This window comes from Triticum dicoccoides, chromosome 2B (assembly GCF_002162155.2).
Source record: "Triticum dicoccoides isolate Atlit2015 ecotype Zavitan chromosome 2B, WEW_v2.0, whole genome shotgun sequence".
NCBI classification, from domain to species: Eukaryota; Viridiplantae; Streptophyta; class Magnoliopsida; order Poales; family Poaceae; genus Triticum; species Triticum dicoccoides.
In genome coordinates, this window is record NC_041383.1 from 502,228,730 (window position 1) to 502,234,541 (window position 5,812).

Below are 5,812 nucleotides of genomic sequence, written 5' to 3' on the forward strand. Positions count from 1 at the left end.
GAGCATCAACACTCATTGGACCATATACATCGGTATGTATTATTTCCATCAAGTCAGTAGCTCGTTCCATTGTTCCGGAGAACGGAGTTTTAGTCATCTTGCCCATGAGGCATGGTTCGCAAGCATCAAGTGATTCATAATCAAGTGATTGCAAAAGCCCATCAGCATGGAGTTTCTTCATGCGCTTTACACCAATATGACCTAAACGGCAGTGCCACAAATAAGTTGCACTATCATTATTAACTTTACATCTTTTGGCTTCAATATTATGAATATGTGTATCACATGATCGAGATCCAACAAACCATTTTCATTGGGTGTATGACCATAGAAGGTTTTATTCATGTAAACAGAACAACAATTATTCTCTAACTTACATGAATAACCATATTGCAATAAACATGATCAAATCACATTCACGCTCAATGCAAACACCAAATAACACTTATTTAGGTTCAACACTAATCCCGAAAGTATAGGGAGTGTGCGATGATGATCATATCAATCTTGGAACTACTTCCGACACACATCGTCACCTCACCCTCAACTAGTTTATGTTTATTATGCAACTCCTGTTTCGAGTTACTACTCTTAGCAACTGAACCAGTATCAAATACCAAAGGGTTGCTATAAACACTAGTAAAGTACACATCAATAACATGTATATCAAATATACCTATGTTCACTTTGCCATCCTTCTTATCCGCCGAATACTTGGGGTAGTTCCACTTCCAGTGACCAGTCCCTTTGCAGTAGAATCACTTAGTCTTAGGATTAGGTCCAGACTTGGGCTTCTTCACTTGAGCAGCAACTTGCTTGCTGTTCTTCTTGAAGTTCCCTTTCTTTCCCTTTGTCCTTTTCTTGAAACTAGTGGTCTTGTCAATCATCAACACTTGATGTTTTTTCTTGATTTCTACCATCGTCGATTTCAGCATCACGAAGAGCTCGGGAATCGTTTTCGTCATCCCTTGCATACTATAGTTCATCACAAAGTTCTACTAACTTGGTGACGGTGACTAGAGAACTCTGTCAATCACTATCTTATCTGGAAGATTAACTCCCACTTGATTCAAGCGATTGTAGTACCCAGACAATCTGAGCACATGCTCACTAGTTGAGTGATTCTCCTCCATCTTTTAGCCATAGAACTTGTTGGAGACTTCATATCTCTCAACTCGGGTATTTGCTTGAAATATTAACTTCAACTCCTGGAACATCTCATATGGTCCATGACGTTCAAAACGTCTTTGAAGTCCTGATTCTAAGCTGTTAAGCATGGTGCACTAAACTATCAAGTAGTCATCATATTGAGCTAGCCAAACGTTCATAATGTCTGCATCTGCTCCTGCAATAGGTCTGTCACCTAGCCGTGCATTAAGGACATAATTCTTCTGTGCAGCAATGAGGATAAACCTCAGATCACGGATCCAATCCGCATCATTGCTACTAACATCTTTCAACACAATTTTCTCTAGGAACATATCAAAATAAACATATGAAAGCAACAACGCAAGCTATTGATCTACAACATAATTTGCAAAATACTACCAGGACTAAGTTCATGATAAATTTAAGTTCAATTAATCATATTACTTAAGAACTCCCACTTAGACAGACATCTCTCTAGTCATCTAAGTGATCATGTGATCCAAATCAACTAAACCATGTCCGATCATCACATGAGATGGAGTAGTTTTCAATGGTGAACATCACTATGTTGATCATATCTACTATATGATTCACGCTCGATCTTTCGGTCTCCGTGTTCCGAGGCCATATCTGTATATGATAGGCTCGTCAAGTTTAACCTGAGTATTCCGCGTGTGCAACTGTTTTGCACCCGTTGTATTTGAACGTAGAGCCTATCACACCCGATCATCACGTGGTGTCTCAGCACGAAGAACTTTCGCAACGGTGCATACTCAGGGAGAACACTTCTTGATAATTTTAGTGAGAGATCATCTTAAAATGCTACCGTCAATCAAAGCAAGATAAGATGCATAAAGGATAAACATCACATGCAATCGATATAAGTGATATGATATGGCCATCATCATCTTGTGCTTGTGATCTCCATCTCCGAAGCACCGTCGTGATCACCATCATCACCGGCGCGACACCTTGATCTCCATCGTAGCATCGTTGTCGTTACGCCATATATTGCTTCTACGACTATCACTACCGCTTAGTGATAAAGTAAAGCAATTACAAGGCGTTTGCATTCATACAATAAAGCAACAACCATATGGCTCCTGCCAGTTGCCGATAACTCGGTTACAAAACATGATCATCTCATACAATAAAATATAGCATCACGTCTTGACCATATCACATCACAACATGCCCTGCAAAAACAAGTTAGACGTCCTCTACTTTGTTGTTGCAAATTTTACGTGGCTGCTACGGGCTGAACAAGAACCATTCTTACCTACGCATCAAAACCACAACGATAGTTCGTCAAGTTAGTGTTGTTTTAACCTTCGCAAGGACCGGGCGTAGCCACACTCGATTCAACTAAAGTTGGAGAAACAGACACCCGCTAGTCACCTGTGTGCAAAGCACGGCGGTAAAACCAGTCTCGCGTAAGCGTACGCGTAATGTCGGTCCGGGCCGCTTCATCCAACAATACCGCTGAACCAAAGTATGACATGCTGGTAAGCAGTATGACTTGTATCGCCTACAACTCACTTGTGTTCTACTCGTGCATATAACATCAACGCATAAAACCTAGGCTCGGATGCCACTATTGGGGAACGTAGTAATTTCAAAAAAAATCCTACGCACATGCAAGATCATGGTGATGCATAGCAACGAGAGGGGAGAGTGTTGTCCACGTACCCTCGTAGACCGAAAGCGGAAGCGTTATAACAATACGGTTGATGTAGTTGTACATCTTCACGGCCCGACCGATCCAAGTACCAAACGTACGGCACCTCCGAGTTCAGCACACATTCAGCTCGATGACGATCCCTGGACTCCGATCTAGCAGGGTGTCGGGGATGAGTTCCGTCAGTACGACGGCGTGGTGACAATGATGATGTTCTATCGACGCAGGGCTTTGCCTAAGCAAAGCAACGATATGACCGAGGTGGAATATGGTGGAGGGGGGCACCGCACACGGCTAAGGAACGATCACAAAGATCAACTTGTGTGTCTGGAGGTGCCCCCCTGCCCCCATATATAAAGGATCCAAGGGGGAGGGGGCGGCCGGCCAAGGAGGGCGCGCCAAGGAGGAGTCCTACTCCCACCGGGAATAGGATTCCCCCCCCCCCCTTCCAAGTAGTAGAAGTAGGAGTCAAGGAAAGGGGGAAGAAAAGAGAAGGAAGGAGGGGGCGCAGCCCCTCCCCCTAGTCCAATTCGGACTAGGCCTTGGGGGGTGCCCAGCCTCTCCTCTCTCTTTCCCCTAAATCCCAATAAGGCCCATATACTCCCCGGTGAATTCCCGTAACTCTCTGGTACTCCAAAAAATACCCGAATCACTCGGAACCTTTCCGAACTCCGAATATAGTCATCCAATATATCGATCTTTACGTCTCGACCATTTCAAGACTCCTCATCATGTCCCCGATCTCATCCGGGACTCGGAACTCCTTTGGTACATCAAAACTCATAAACTCATAATATAAATGTCATCGAAACCTTAAGCGTGCGGACCCTACGGGTTCGAGAACTATGTAGACATGACCGAGACACGTCTTCGGTCAATAACCAATAGCGGAACCTGGATGCTCATATTGGCTCCCACATATTCTACGAAGATCTTTATCGGTCAGACCGCATAACAACATACGTTGTTCCCTTTGTCATCGGTATGTTACTTGCCTGAGATTCGATCGTCGGTATCCAATACCTAGTTCAATCTCGTTACCGGCAAGTCTCTTTACTCGTTATATAATGCATCATTCCTTAACTAACTCATTAGCTACATTGCTTGCAAGGCTTATAGTGATGTGCATTACCGAGAGGGCCCAGAGATACCTCTCTGACAATCGGAGTGACGAATCCTAATCTCAAAATACGCCAACCCAACATGTACCTTCGGAGACACCTGTAGAGCTCCTTTATAATTACCCAGTTACATTGTGACGTTTGGTAGCACACAAAGTGTTCCTCCGGTAAACGGGAGTTGCATAATCTCATAGTCATAGGAACATGTATAAGTCATGAAGAAAGCAATAGCAACATACTAAACGATCAACTGCTAAGCTAACAGAATGGGTCAAGTCAATCACATCATTCTTCTAATGATGTGATCCCGTTAATCAAATGACAACTCTTTTGTCCATGGCTAGGAAACATAACCATCTTTGATTAACGAGCTAGTCAAGTAGAGGCATACTAGTGACACTATGTTTGTCTATGTATTCACACATGTATTTTGTTTCCGGTTAATACAATTCTAGCATGAATAATAAACATTTATCATGAAATAAGGAAATAAATAATAACTTTATTATTGCCTCTAGGGCATATTTCCTTCAGTGTATTACCAAGAGGGCCCAGAGATACCTCTCTGATACTCAGAGTTACGAATCCTAATCTCTACCTATGCCAACTCAATAAACACATTCAGAGATACCTGTAGAGCATCTTTATGATCACCCAGTTATGTTGTGACGTTTGATAGCACATAAGGTATTCCTCCGGCATCCGGGAGTTGCATAATCTCATAGTCGAAGGAATATGTATTTGACATGAAGAAAGCAATAGCAATAAACTGAATGATCAATATGCTAAGCTAACAGATGGGTCTTGTCCATCACATCATTCTCCTAATGATGTGATCCTGTTATCAAATGACAACTCATCTCTATGGTTCGGAAACCTTAACCATCTTTGATCAACGATCTACTCTAGTAGAGGCTCACTAGGGACACGGTATTTGTTTATGTATCCACACATGTATTTAAGTTTCCGGTCGATACAATTCTAGCATGAATAATAAACCTTTATCATGATTAAGGAAATAGAATAATAACCATTTTATTATTGCCTCTAGGGCATATGTCCATCACGTGCCGCCCCAGCCGTCTCTCGGGGAGGCGGCGTGAGGGCTTATCCGGGGGAGGAAAGGGAAGAGCAGAGGGAGGAGAGCCCGAATTCGGCCTACACGCGATGAGATCAGCCGGGATCGAGCGGGGAAGGAGGTGGCGACGAGGGTTTCCGAGATGCTCTAAGATAGTACGAGCCAAGTTAATGTCAGGGTTTTTTCAAAAGGAGAGACAAAAGATTTGCCTCAATGATTAACTGAGCGGAAGATAATTTCTCACTTAATTGACAAAAAATCGGATGAAAATCATTACAACATGATCACCCACGTACTATTCCCAAACCGTTAGAACACATGCCGAACCTGCCACGCTAGGGGGCGCCCGAGGGCGCCGAGGGAAACAGTTTTGGTGCGAAAGTCTGGCGGGCCCGCCGAGCTAGCGACTAGGCATGCTCGTCGGCCTCATCACCTCGGTTTCCATGGGGAATCAATGCCAAGGCTGCCGCCAGTCAGCCTTCCATTGATTCCTCACGGGCGCCGCAGTGAAGGCGCGCCGCCACGCGTTCACAAGGCTGCCGCCCGATTTCCTCCCGCACGCCGCTATAAGTACCGCTCTGTCACACACCCCCTCGCTGCATCTCTCTCCCTCTCTCACCGCTGATGCCCCATCTCTCTCCCCGTCTGCAGCCACCATTGATTCCCCGGCGACGAAGTGGCGCCCAACAGCTTCGGCCGCCGCCACCTTCACGAGTGGGAGGCGTACCTCCTCCATGAGGTGACCTACCCGGCGTTGCCTGACATGCGTGTGCCAGGCTCGTGGAA